This window comes from Amphibalanus amphitrite, unplaced genomic scaffold (genome assembly GCF_019059575.1).
Source record: "Amphibalanus amphitrite isolate SeventyFive unplaced genomic scaffold, NRLGWU_Aamphi_draft 000251F_arrow, whole genome shotgun sequence".
Lineage (NCBI taxonomy): Eukaryota > Metazoa > Arthropoda > Thecostraca > Balanomorpha > Balanidae > Amphibalanus > Amphibalanus amphitrite.
Window position 1 is genome coordinate 563,832 of NW_024881746.1, and position 15,107 is coordinate 578,938.

At 54.2% G+C, this 15,107-nt stretch overlaps 1 protein-coding gene across 1 annotated transcript in view; it reads left to right on the forward strand.

The window, feature by feature from the left end:
• Window positions 1-1,764: 1,764 nt before the first annotated feature.
• LOC122386436 overlaps window positions 1,765-15,107 on the forward strand; it is an 87,064-nt gene continuing 73,721 nt past the window's right edge. The window contains exon 1 of the mRNA XM_043375616.1: window positions 1,765-1,935. The gene's annotated coding sequence lies outside the window, so the exon portion shown is untranslated. The remainder of the gene's footprint in view (window positions 1,936-15,107) is intronic.

Sequence of the window (15,107 nt, forward strand, 5' to 3'; positions counted from 1 at the left end):
AGCGGCAGCAGCAGCCGACAGGGCAGCGGCAGCAGCAGCCGACAGGGCAGCGGCAGCAGCAGCCGACAGGGCAGCGGCAGCAGCAGCCGACAGGGCAGCGGCAGCAGCAGCCGACAGGGCAGCGGCAGCAGCAGCCGACAGGGCAGCGGCAGCAGCAGCCGACAGGGCAGCGGCAGCAGGGCCAGAAGTCCAGCAGGGTGAGCAGTATCGGGACCGATCGTTAGCGTCGACCGAGCAGTCAGCCCCAATCAGCTACTTTACCCTTGGTTTGGGTCAGTAGCTACACAGCCAATGGAACGTTCAAAGGCAACACTGGATTCAACTCACCGCTGTCACCACTGTAGTCTCTGCTGGAGAACACCAACAGAGTCCATTTATCCTGTATTCGGCCAGTCACCATTCACAGCTCACACGTGGATCCGGGCCGGCCGGCAAGCCCGCACCTCCACGACTGCCGCGCCTCACCGATCGCACCGCACACGATCCCGACGGGTCACGCCACCGGCACGTGGCGACCACCGATTGGCCGTCGGCTCGACCTCAACCGGGTCACGCCACCACCACACACACAGCCATTGGCCGACCACGCAGCGTCACCAGGGCGGCCCGGGCGGCCGGGAACCCGCTCGGGCGGCACCGGCGGCAGCCGCCCAGCAGACGGGCCGCCCAGCTGGGCTGCCGCCCACATTTCTACACCTTCCAGATACCTGTAAAATTATTGTGGGGAGTAATGCTGGCATTATGTAGGTGTCTAATATCAAACTGACACTCTTAAAGGTGTTGGCTTAGTTTTGTACGCCTCACAAACTCCCTTTAATAATGAAGTTGACACTTGGCATTGGTGTTTTTGGGGTATCTGACACTCCAAATACACCCTAAGAATGTTTATTAGGAGTTATATAAAGATCTTTGAGATATATGTTAGCAGAACGTACACCCTCACAGGTGTCATAACGGTGTCCGATACCCCAAAAATTCCCCACGGGCATTATTTTTTTTCAGTGTAACTTCAAAGCTTGACTCAGTCTTTGAAAGGAACGATTTCATTCAAATCGTTAGAGATCTATCTGAGTGCATCCCGGAGACGGCGGTTTCCTTGGTCGTTTCCCTCACCACATTTGGCTGTTCCGGCCGTCCTGTGTGTAATATCCGTTCTGTGATATAGGCGGTCAAAATGAAAGCATTTGAGTTCCTAATTGGCGAGTTTTCGTGCCTTTCTTGAGTCTCATGTGGCTATGATTTGGGTCGCGTTGCGATAGCTGTTTTGCATGTAGCTCAGTTGTCGCAGCCATGAAACATTGTTTATTATTATCGTATATTGCACTAATAAAATTTAAAAACGGGGTGGGGTGTTTTTGCAGTGTATGATGAGTGTCAGACACTTTTTAATGTGTACTGTGACACTTATTACAGTGTCATGAAGCCCGTCATACACGGTTAAAGGTGTCAAACGCTCCCTGAACACCCATTATTGGGTATATAAAAACTCCGGTATGCAGAATAACCACTTACCCAGTTAACGGTGTTCAATTGTTTTTCAGTGTGTCTGCCCGGGAGACACTGGTGCGGGGCCGAGGCGCCGTCCGGCCGGGCTGACATGTTTTCAGCCCTCCGCTGCAGATAGCGGCCCAGGATGTGGTCCCCGCGCAGCGACCGACTCGTGCGTCAGTGTCCTCTTGTTGCGGAGTTGCGCCTAGGGGCGATTTTGCCGCCTAGCGCGCTGTGCCATCGCCTCTACTGTCCGAGGGTCCGGAACTGGAGGAGATAGTGGGACTGGCGTCGGCGGCGAGCGCTTCCAGTGGTCACGGTGCTCGGGTGAGGACGTTTCCTCAGACCGCCGTCTCTGGGCCGAGGTGGAGGCTGAACGAGGAGGGCCGTCCACTACCTTTCAGACGAGGGTACCCTAGAAGCTTCGTCTTCAACGTCCTGCCACGAGTGAGTAGAATCGATGGCCAAATGTGGCTCTTGCTTGTGTTGTGCTGTTGCTGTTTCGTAGTTCAGGTCAAGAAAATTTTCGAAATGACGTCGCCATGTCTTGTCTCTTTTGGTCTTCTGTTTGCACTCACACTTAAGCTAACAATGCTATTTATTCCTAACTCCATTCCAACAAATGCCGTAGCATGCTCCGAACCCTCCACAACCAATAAGGCACCGGACATTCACTCTCCTTCCTTCCGATTCAGATCCAAAATCCCTCACAAACTCCGCCGGTCTCCGAGCACTCCAAGTCGGCGCTTCTCCACTCGCGGCTCTGATTGACGAGGTGAACCACTCTACATGACGTCAACTGCACCAAGTCACCCCGACCCGTCCGGCCCTGCTTTCACTGGGGCCGACAGCGCCGGCCCGCCCGCCAACAAAAAGACGTCAGTCGGCCCCTCGTCCCGGCCCGGCCGATATACCCACCTGGCTGCCGTCTTGATGGATGACCTTAGCGGCGTCCCCCTGCCGCTCAGCGACGGGGCTCCTTCAGCACGGGGAGGGTGTTTGAAGGAGTTGGGAAGGTGCTTTGGAGTGGGTTACGACCGGTCGAATGGGTGAGGGCCGGCGTGGATCGGGCAGGGATGGAACGGCCCTCTCGGAGGCGATATACGAGTTTATCGGAGCCCCTGCCCTCTCTCCATCGTCCGCTGTTTATCGTCACCGTAATTACAGAGAACAGAAGGCCGATACTAAATTCAGCAACTGCCCACCAATAGGCAGACGAGGAGGACATTAAATAGGCTTCATTAATGAACAGTAATGAGCGCGCCCGGGGCGGCGGCGGCGGCTGAGTCGGTAGTCACTCCATCAGCGGTGTGACATGGGCTGTGTGTGGGGCGCCGGCCGGCTGACTGTCCTGCTGGCCGCGCCCGGGGCGGCGGCGGCGGCGGCTGAGTCGGTAGTCACTCCATCAGCGGTGTGACATGGGCTGGGTGTGTGGGGGCGCCGGCCGGCTGACTGTCCTACTGGCCGCGCCCGGGGGGGGGGGGGGCGGCGGCTGAGTCGGTAGTCACTCCATCAGCGGTGTGACATGGGCTGTGTGTGTGGGGCGCCGGCCGGCTGACTGTCCTGCTGGCCGCGCCCGGGGCGGCGGCGGCGGCGGCTGAGTCGGTAGTCACTCCATCAGCGGTGTGACATGGGCTGTGTGTGGGGCGCCGGCCGGCTGACTGTCCTGCTGGCCGCGCCCGGGGCGGCGGCGGCGGCGGCTGAGTCGGTAGTCACTCCATCAGCGGTGTGACATGGGCTGGGTGTGTGGGGGCGCCGGCCGGCTGACTGTCCTACTGGCCGCGCCCGGGGGGGGGGGGGGGGGCGGCGGCTGAGTCGGTAGTCACTCCATCAGCGGTGTGACATGGGCTGTGTGTGGGGGGCGCCGGCCGGCCGGCTGTCTGTCCTACTGGCCGCGCCCGACGCCCCCGGCCGAGCGATCCCTGAGGGTCCCGCGCCCGGCTCTGTTCCCAGTCCTGCCCTCGGGGTGTAAGAGAGACCTGGACCGAACTACTGGCTCCCAACTTGAGTTGCGTCTGGTATACAGTGCTTAGAGCGTTTCCTTCCCGTGGTGTGGCCTATTTTTCCTCGCGGTGGCTTACATGCGTCTCGGTTCACAACATGTCATCAGTCATGAGATGATCGGAGTATTGAAATCTTATTCAGAAATCTGACAACGCTGTCGCTGACTTATTGACCACGCCGGGTTTGACGGCACCGAATTGAGCCGGTCTTCGTCAAACAACGCCGGGCTGTTGCCGGCTGACGGCCAGGGTTGACCATGCAGCTGGTGTTGATGGTTTTGATGGCAGTGATGGCTCCCGGCGTGACTGGTGCAGCGACTCTATCACTGGCCTGTATCGTGGGCCCGCGGCGGTGGGCAGTGGGTAATTGTCCCGCGCTCCCGCCCGTCTGGCGGCGCCGGGTGGCCCGATTCACCGGCCGCGGCGCCGGGCCGTGACGCTCCCCTGCCGCCGCGGTGACGGTCGTCACAGGCCGTGACGCCAGAGCTGACCGGCCTGCTCCGGGCCGGAGGGAGGCCGTCACACCGGCGGGCGCACAAAGGGGCCGCCTGCCGCACCGGCCGTGGGGGCGCAGCACACGTGGTCAGCTACACGTGCAGTGGGCACAGACGGGCGGAGCACTGAGCTACCAACAAACTGCCGTGTGGTGGTAGTGGAGCAACATGCAGCGGAATTAACCTGGCAGTTGCTGGGGTATTTCGCCACCCACCGTTTGTTGGGGGGGGGGGGGGGCGTTAAACGCCCCCAGCCGATAACTCGAGAACCGATAGGCGCAGCGAAACGCACTAGGCGGCAAACGAAAGAACGCGACGAGACGCTTCAGATGAGTAGGGGAGAGTGGGGTAATTTGGCCGGTGGTGTAAATTGGCCGCCCCCACCTGTACGATGTCTAATAAAAGTGAGTGAAATAACTCTAGTCTCTATTCATTTGTCATGGGTAGAAATAACTGGAGGACAAATGTCAAAACTTTGCCCCTCGTAGTTTTATTCAAAATTAATAAAATATTACTAAGTGCTCGAGCGAGGAACATATTGAATATAATTAGATAAATAAAAGAAGTTGACCTTTTCCTCGACATCAAAAATGTAAAAAGCCGAATAATATATTAAAAAAAAAACGGTGAGCTTTCGGCCACTGGCCTTTATCAAACCAACGTGATAACAATGTTAAAAGACGATCCTGTGAATACCTAATCTGTCTGCCATTTTTCAAAAACCGAAGATCGTGATATTTTAGGAAAGGCGCTACTCATAAGGGCAAACTATTTGATAGACCGATTGTCTACATAGTGTCCGGTGTACGTAACATACATAATATACAATTGTACACGTAGCTGTCAAACACACATCGTATGGAAGGTATGTACACTAACGCCGATGTACATCACACACATAACAAAATAATATACACATACACATATTAATCGATTGAGTTGCAAAGGCTACACGCTCACAAGATACACATGATACAGGCGCTTACATGATCGGCCACGACGAAAGATTTGAGTTTATGTGCGGGCGGTTTGCTTTTATAAGTAGGGATTCTGCGATTTTTCTGTCCGGGTGGTCTTTGGAGCGATAAAGGACGCGAACCTGAAGAGGAAGGGATGATTTGTTTAGCGGCGCGCCGGGGTGGTGCTCACGGAAGTGGTCTCCCATCGGGGTCCCTTCGGATGCGCTCAAGGCGTCTCTTAAATGTTCGTTAAATCTTAGTCGAACAGGTCGTTTTGTCTCGCCAATATATGTGCCGTCGTCACCCTTTCCTTCACACAACTTACAATTTAGCCTGTAGACGACGTTCTTCTGTGTACAATCACCTGAAAAATCTGATTTACACATGTTGCATCGTGGGCCTCCAGGGCAGATAGGTTTAGATAGAGATGATCTAACCAGTTTGTTCCGTAGCTTTTGGGGGTTCCTCCATGCTATCCTGACAGCTAAGCCAGATTTCCTAACTTTACTTTGAATTTTGCATAGCAGTTCTTCATCTATGTACGGTAAACATAAGAAGCCATCTTCGCCCTTGTCTCGACTAACTTTACACATCCTGGATCTGGACCCTTGCTGTTTGACCTCCCACAAGAGCCTTCTAAGAACTTTCTCTGGGTACCCATTTTGAACCAACAATGTCATATAGTGCATGAAAGTAACGTTACAGGAGAGCAGTTAGATTTTCTTAAAAAGGCACAGAAGTCTAATGATGTAGTTTTTAAGCAGAGCGATAAGTGCAAGGGCTTCGTGATCATGGATAGGGATGATTATGTGAACAAGTCACTTGCTATTTTAGACGACTCCACAAACTACGAGGTTCTTGAGAAAAATCCTGTCCCCAAGGTAGAAGCCGAGACTAAAAGAGTTTTTAAAGCTGTGTCACAAGGAAAGTTGCCGGAGAACACCATTAAGGAGCTGACACCGGCCCATAGCAGGACTCCGGTATTTTATGGTCTCCCTAAGGACCACAAGGAGTCAGTGCCACTCAGGCCTGTTATATCTGGTTGTGGGGGTCCTACGGAAAAAACATCGTGTCTTTTAGAACGCATACTTAAGCAGCTATTGAACTTTGTGGAAACGCACTTGTGGGACACTAGTGATTTCCTACAGCGGTTAGCAGCTCACTCAGAGGGACAGGGGCTCGCCGAGGGATCTATATTCTTCAGCATAGATGTTGTGAATTTGTATGGAAGCATCCCCATCCCTGAGGCTATCGATGCGGTGATGGAGAATTTAGAGGCTCACCAGGATGAGGTGGATACTTTCGGTCTCTCCCAGGATGATATTAAACATCTCCTTCAGCATTGTCTCACCAAGAACGTATTTAGGTTTGATGATAAATTTTACCGACAAACACTAGGGATCGCTATGGGCAATCCATGTGCCCCTCCCATAGCCATTCTCTTTCTGGATCGTTTTGAGCGCAAAGCGTTGGAAAACCTGGATCAGAAACCGTCCTTTTTGGTTCGGTACATTGACGATTACGCAGGCGTGTGGACCTATGGAGAGCAGGCTTTAGTAGATTTTCTGTCGCATTTAAACTCGCTTCATCCGACACTCCGCTTTACCATGGAGCATTCCGGTACAAAGTCGGGTGTGGCCTTCCTAGATACCTTAGTGACAGTAGTGACCCAGGGCCAGGTTACGAAGATTGAAACGGAACTTTACATAAAACCTACGAACTCGGGGATCATCCTGCACTATAAATCAGCCCACCCGAAGTCTACTAAACAAAACATAGTCCGTAGTCAGTTTCGGCGAGCGATCAGGAACTCTTCGAGCAGTGCTAAAGAGAGGGCGAGTATAGACAAGATTTGGACATTGTTGGTTCAAAATGGGTACCCAGAGAAAGTTCTTAGAAGGCTCTTGTGGGAGGTCAAACAGCAAGGGTCCAGATCCAGGATGGGTAAAGTTAGTCGAGACAAGGGCGAAGATGGCTTCTTATGTTTACCGTACATAGATGAAGAACTGCTATGCAAAATTCAAAGTAAAGTTAGGAAATCTGGCTTAGCTGTCAGGATAGCATGGAGGAACCCCCAAAAGCTACGGAACAAACTGGTTAGATCATCTCTATCTAAACCTATCTGCCCTGGAGGCCCACGATGCAACATGTGTAAATCAGATTTTTCAGGTGATTGTACACAGAACGTCGTCTACAGGCTAAATTGTAAGTTGTGTGAAGGAAAGGGTGACGACGGCACATATATTGGCGAGACAAAACGACCTGTTCGACTAAGATTTAACGAACATTTAAGAGACGCCTTGAGCGCATCCGAAGGGACCCCGATGGGAGACCACTTCCGTGAGCACCACCCCGGCGCGCCGCTAAACAAATCATCCCTTCCTCTTCAGGTTCGCGTCCTTTATCGCTCCAAAGACCACCCGGACAGAAAAATCGCAGAATCCCTACTTATAAAAGCAAACCGCCTGTTCGTGAGAATCGTACAGTTCACCCGTTCAATACGGAAATGTTCGTGCGTGCTCGTGATCGTTCACTCGTTCTCTTTCGTCACCCGGAGGACCATAAAGTTATTGTTCATATAAGTAAAAGTCTATTCTTGAATGAAACGGAAACGATTAAAATGCGCAAAATACGGCGGTCACAAATACGGTTCACTGAATCGTTCTCGTAGGGCCACGTCGGCCGCGTCGTACGTAAGGCCACGTCGGCCACGTCGTGCACCGGGCCGTCGCGCACCGGTGGAGTCCCGTCGAAGACTGTCAGGCCCCCGTCCCGTCTCAGCCCTCGTGGTACGCACAACACGTGGGCATGAGAACCAGGACAGGGGCCAGATGACACATATGTGAGCGGCGTGGCGCGGCGGACCGACCGCCGCGCTCCGAGCGCCGGCCGTCTTTGCGAAGATATCAAAAATGCCTATTTGCTCGCTAACATAGCCGGCCCGGTTTTTCGCGATCATCCGCGGAAAATCCAACAACTAGCGAGCAATCGTTCAAGCGTCTCGTACGCACGCACACACTCGCCACGATCCGTTCAACATGCGCGATATACATACACTCACATACAATACGCATTACGCACTACAGAGTCTGGCCGGGGCGGAGGTCATTCCTGACAACAATCACGCGCCCAGTCGTAAAACTATACGACGGCGCGGTCCCGGCCGCCGGTCACTGTCACCGTTGTCACGCACTGACGCATGTCGTTAACTACGAACACTCGCTCGAGAGGCACTGGCGGCAGTGTCACATTGCCGACACACAAACACCCAGCACCCAGCGTACAACACATAACACACATTGCATTACCGAACGGAGCGGACGCGAACAGAAACTAGCTCTAACATGGGCGTGGTACCATAGACTAATCTAACACTGCGCACTCTAAGGTCGTAAACTAGCTCATTCGTAGACCGACCGGCCAAGTGGGCCGGGAGGGACACTGTCACAGTGAACGCGTAGCATCGTCACACGGCTCACAGTTGATAGCTAATGGCTGAACACTAAACACAAATGACCATTGACCGCGGACAGAGTGAGCGGCTCACTCTCACACGCACACACACACAGACACGCTTACACCGCGAATGACGAGGGCAGGAAACACTAATAGATGTCCAGATCTCGACACTGCTCGCCGGCGGCACGGCAGGGTCGTAAACGACTCACTTCAGTCGTCCCACGCGCGCGCATATTATCCCATCAATACTGTCCGTCACCGTCGCACTCGAGGCGGCGGAGGCGGTTGACAGGCCGCCTGTATTGGCCGGTGGCAGTCGTCGCATCCACGGCGCGGATACGACCGCCTACACCGGGGTCATACACTCCGCTCGTCCCATCGGCCGGTGTCCACGCGGTACGTCTCCGTCGGTCAGCCGCACTGGTTCGTCGACCCTGACCTCGGTCGTGTCCATGATCGACATACACTGCGCGGTCGGCGTGCGCGGGGAGACGCTCTCGCCGTCGGCGTCGCCAGGAGCGATCCTGCGGCTGCGTGTTCTTCCGCTTCCAGCGACGGCCACCGACTCTGAGCAGGCCGCCGGAGTCCATGAGGCAGGACGAGAAGTCACTGCCGTTTACGACCGGCTCCGCTCGCTCGGTGACGCACGCTGTCACCCTCGTCTCGTCGTCGGAGAGGGCGGCCGGGCCGGACCGCGCAGCTGGACCTCGTATCCACGGTCCGCCGGGGGCGAGGTCCGTCCCCGGGCCGCCTCTGCTGAAGATGTCGGCCGGGCCCGGCGGCTCGGCTGCGTGACACCACTGGGTCGTCTCTGATGATTCCTGGGTGTGAAGGTCAGCGACTGCACTCGTTTTATCACTGACACGAACGTGGTTGACAACGTGTTCACCATCGAGCACCGAGCGCTCCGACGCCCGCCCGGTCACCGTCCATCCCAACAGCGTCCTTACGGCGCACAGCGTTCCCGTCGGTCCCTCGATCACTTCCCGCGGCACAATAAGTTCGATGACGTCGGTTCCCAGGAGCACCTCCACTGGGCCGTGGGTGGCGCTGGGGAGATCCAGGTCGGCAAGGTGCGGCCATTTCTCCTTTGCTACTGTGCAGTCCATGGCCTTGGCTGACACGTTTAACGTCGGCGTCGTTTGGGCGTTTCGTATACGGTGTGCCCTGCCGTCGCCGCCCACAGCCTCGACGGCGAAGGATACGCGTCGTGACGTCGTCGTTTGGGTCCCACTCAGCGTACTCAGCACCAATTTGTCGGTGGGCCCCGAGATGCCGAGCCGGTCACACAGGTCGTCGGTGATCAGTGTGACCTGACTGCCCAGGTCGAAGAGTGCGTTCGTGGTGCGGCTACCTGCCGGCCCATTTACGGTGACGGGCACCACCTGCAGGAGAACATCACTGCGAGGCTCGGCCGATGCGGTGCCGACATGTTTGGCAGATGACGGCGTACCATCATTGGAATCGCGCAGCGGAAACACTCGTCCTCCATTGTGTAACAGCGTGTGATGACGCCTGCCGCAGTGCTCCGCGTCACATCGTGCATCACTGGGACACGTGGCGCTGATGTGATCGCGACCCAGGCAGTTAAAGCACAGTCCGTTTCTGCCGACGAACTCTGCCTTCTCACTCACAGTCAGCGCGAGAAATTCGTCACAGTGCTGGAGCTCGTGTGTTTGCTGACACATGGTACACCAGTCACTGTGTCCGTCCGCTGATGACTTTATGGCAGCTGTCCTCTCCCGCTTTACAGCCGCCGGCGTGGGCCGCGCCGACGCGGTGGTAAACACGCGTCTCGGGCGGCACTCAGCGTCATTAGCCTCGACCTTCGGCAGCTGCTTGGTGGTCACGTTCAAGGCCAACCGACCAGCTGACACATGACGGCGAAGCCATTCGTCGAGATCGACGAGCGTCGGACGAGTGATGCCGTTTTCCACCATGTGCTCGCCCCACCTCCAGGCGAGGGAGGCTGGTAGCTTCCCAGTCACAGTGGTGACGTTCGTGGCGGCGGCAAGGTCGTGCTCGTAGTGCAAACACTGTAGGACGCTCACCGCGGTGTGGAGCTCACGAGACAGCTCTGTCAGCGCTGACAGATCGCCATCTTTCACCGGCCGCGCTGTGAGGAGTCTTTTCATCGTGGCGTGTATCACACGGGACGGGTCACCAAACTCTCGTTCCAGCTCACCCAGGGCGGTGCTGTAGAGACTGGCGTCGCAGAGCATGCCCCGCACAGAGTCTCTCGCCGGCCCCGTCAGGTGACTCTGCAGATAGGTCAGCCGTTCTACGTCGGTGAGGTCGGCGCGGTCGTGTACCAGCGCTTTGAAGAGGGCTATCCACCGCGGCCACTCGATGGCAGAGCCTCCGAACTTCTCCAGTGTGATGCGCGGCAGATGCGGGACCGCTCGCGTGTCGTCACTGGACAGGCGCTGCAGACGCATTGCAGGTGGAGGTAGAGTGCCGACAGGAGTCGTGTTCACCGGCGGTACGAGCAGCCGAGATTGAGCCAGCCACTGTCGGGTGCGCGTGACTGACTCGTCTGTCTGTTGAGACACGCACACCTGCGCCGGTGGCTCTGTTGCAACCACCGGGAGGCCGGCGACGGATGGTGCAGCGTAAGAACGAGCGAGCTGCGAACCCCGCTCCTCCTGCTCCAGCAGCTCCAACTCCAGCTGGCGGCATTCTGCTTCATCCTTCGCCGCCTGGGCTTCCAGTGCTGCCTGCGCCTCCGCCTGCTCCGCCTGCTGCCGGGACTGCTCTGCCTGCGCCTCCGCCTGACGCCGGGCCAGCTCAGCCTTGGCGGCGGCGGCGCGCTGGGCCTGTTCCGCCTGGAGCTTGCTTAGCGCAGCTCGGCGGCAGGCTTCACTGAGGCCGGAGGACGCTGTGCTGAAGCTCGCCTCACTCCTCGTGTGATATGAGCTCCGGCGACCTTGATGCGATTTTGCATCACTGTCGTGTCGTGACCGTTTGTCAGACATTGCACTCACAGTTCACACTACCGCGTCGTCACTGTAAATCCATTCGCACACTAGTTCACTGATATCCGGCCCGGAGGACCAGAATGTTCGTGAGAATCGTACAGTTCACCCGTTCAATACGGAAATGTTCGTGCGTGCTCGTGATCGTTCACTCGTTCTCTTTCGTCACCCGGAGGACCATAAAGTTATTGTTCATATAAGTAAAAGTCTATTCTTGAATGAAACGGAAACGATTAAAATGCGCAAAATACGGCGGTCACAAATACGGTTCACTGAATCGTTCTCGTAGGGCCACGTCGGCCGCGTCGTACGTAAGGCCACGTCGGCCACGTCGTGCACCGGGCCGTCGCGCACCGGTGGAGTCCCGTCGAAGACTGTCAGGCCCCCGTCCCGTCTCAGCCCTCGTGGTACGCACAACACGTGGGCATGAGAACCAGGACAGGGGCCAGATGACACATATGTGAGCGGCGTGGCGCGGCGGACCGACCGCCGCGCTCCGAGCGCCGGCCGTCTTTGCGAAGATATCAAAAATGCCTATTTGCTCGCTAACACCGCCCGCACATAAACTCAAATCTTTCGTCGTGGCCGATCATGTAAGCGCCTGTATCATGTGTATCTTGTGAGCGTGTAGCCTTTGCAACTCAATCGATTAATATGTGTATGTGTATATTATTTTGTTATGTGTGTGATGTACATCGGCGTTAGTGTACATACCTTCCATACGATGTGTGTTTGACAGCTACGTGTACTCGAGGGCAGCGCTTTTCGAGGAGCGCTGTGGCCCGAAGGTTTGAACTATGAATTGCGAAAAACGCCCGCCCGCCGCAAAACGCAAACACCGCAAAACGCGCAAAACGCACGCCCGAAACGCCAACGCAAAGGTCGCAAAAAATAAACAAACGCCCGCCCGCCTCAAACCGCAAATAAAAAAAAAACGCAAAAACGCCGCAAAACAATAAAACCGACCGCATCGCACGCCCGCTAACCGCCAACCGAAAACGCCTAAAAATCGCCCGCCCGCCGCCAAAAAAAAACACCGCAAAAAAAACGAAAAAGCGGCCGCCAACCGCAAACAAATTTAACACCGCAAACGACGCAAAAAAAAAGAAAACCGCCCGCATCGCCCACCCGCCCGCCCGCCCGCCGCCAAGGACAAACACCGCAAAAAAAAACAAAAAACGCCCGCCCGCCGCAAAACGTAAACACCGCAAAACGGGTAAAACGCACGCCCGAAAAGCCAACGCAAACGGCAAAAAATCGCCCGACCGCCGCAAACCACACAAAAAAAACGCCGAAACGCCGAAAAAATAAAACCGCCTGCACCGCACCGACGCTAACTGCTAACCGAAAACGACTAAAAGTCGCCCGCCAGCCGCCAAACGCAAACGGGGAATATTTGTTTCTGGTCCCTAAAAAGCTGTTTCTGGCACCTAATTGCTGATCAGCCCCAAAATGCTTATTCGACCCTAATACCTGAATCTGGCACCTAATTGCTTCCACACAGCCTAAAGTTGCCAGATCGTCTAGTTGAACTCCGTATTTGCTGTTTGCTGATTCAGCACCAAAACCAAAACATCCAGCACCTATTTTATTCCACGTTTGCCTACCTAATTCGCGTAATCTTCCTGATTTTATGTATCTTAACAACATGAACGTTGCATTCGGTGATGTCAAGTGCCATTTTCGCCAGTGGAGATAATGATTAATGCCATTTCTAGCCAAAAGAGAATCACTAGCCAGCTATGGTGCAGCATAGCAAGACGCTCCTATACCAGCCCGCTATGTAGAGACTAGTGATTATTGCACCCTCAGCCATTTTAACATGAAAAGTTTGGATCCGTCACTTCCAGCCAGGCTCTCAGGTCATAAACTGGAGTAAAGCAAAATGTCAACTCTGAACAGACATGCCACGCAACCGGCCCTCTTTTCAATATTATTAGCTTTCTGCAATCATCGTCTGACTCCATCTCGATCAAACGCAGCATCCGGTTTCTACAGGGGCGTTTGACTGACCGGCCACACAATAACCAAAAACAAAATCAAAGCTTCATGCACACATATGACATAAGTAAGAAACAGATGAAAAAGGGACAACCACGGCACAACTCTGCGCGGCAAACAACGGACAATGTCCCACGCAAGATCCCGCGTTTCTTCAGCGGCCTTGAACGGAATGAAAACATTACATTTCTTTTTTGGAGCTATTTGATGACGTCAAAAAATACAATACCCGTTTTAATAGTCAAAATCGAGACAATTACTCACAAAAATGTTTCTCTTGAAGCATTACAAATAAATACTTTTAAACATTTAAATGACATTGTTTTTTTCAAACAAATCAATATTATTTGCTTACTTAAACGTCATATACAATGCTGAGATCACTACGGGGCTGTAGCTGCACTGGCAACCTTTAGGCTAGACTCCAGGGGTCATTATACCAGAACAACATGATTCTACCAGCCAGTAGTTCATTTTTCTACTAGATTGGTGCTACGCTCAGCATTTAGGTGCCAGATTCAGAAAAAAGAGTAAGGCGTACCAATGAATAGGTGCCAGAAACAGCTAATTAAGGTCATTTTCCATGATTGGTGCTGGTATCCACCAAATAGGTGCTGAGGACCAATTTTGGGGCGAGTCAGCTTTTAGGTGCCGGAAATAGCTTTTCTGGGACGCAATTAAATGGCGTCCAACGCAAACACCGCAAATAAGCGCCCGGCCGCAGCAAGATAATAATTTATCAACGACTGGCATACCGCTAGGCTGGTCATTTTCACAAATCAAAAAGATATCTGCAAAAATCTCCAAGATGAAAGCGCCCGATTAAAAAACGGATGGCACGTGCGTGTTCCTCGCCCCCAACTTCCTTCAGGTCAATCGTCATTTGGGTCACCTAACGGCTAACGCATTGACGACCGGCTGGGTGGAATGAACATTGCGCCAAGAAACGAAAGTATATTGTCAAAAAGAATCCCCAGAATGGTGGATCCCAAAAGTTTGAAGCTACCACTTTGGCCCACTGGACGACACCTTAAACAGTTGCCGACCGGATGACACCCATTGTTTGGTCACCCACGCCATAGTATGCATCATGGGTGCGCCGAAATGACCAAAAGTCCAAATTTCCGGTGTGCAGGGTCATTTTCAACGGCACGTGGCACGTGGTTCTGGACTTTTCCGGCCACTTTGCGACATACCCATAGGTAGTGCACCGAATGGTGGTTGATCTGCATGGAAGAAAATGGGGGGTCGTTTGGATCGTTTTCGAGCAATCTGCCGTGGAATGCATTTTTTCATTTTGCCCATTGGCTTAACACGGGAATTTTCAAAGTCACGTGGCACGTGCACCAGATGGTCCGCGGAGGGGAGACCCATACCAGAACGTAGTTCACCTGGCCCACTAGAAATCCTGAAAAAATCAGAATTTTTGGAGTAGCCGTTTTCAAGAGCATCAAGTTGTACTGATCTCAGGCAGCTTTTGCCAAATTGTCAGGGAACTCAGATTTGTTTTTCAATAGAAAAACACAATTCTAGGCATCTGCGATGCCGGGCTCCGCATCGCGGGACCGCAGGTTGTTTGAGCAAGCACCTTTGTAAACGCAGCAAAAACGCCCGCCACCAAACGAGAGGATGAGCCTTGCACGTGCAGACCGGAGTCGGTGTGCTACGGACTGACGTGCACGGCACCCTATTCGTCGGTCTATAGCGGTGTGCCAAATTTGAGTGCAA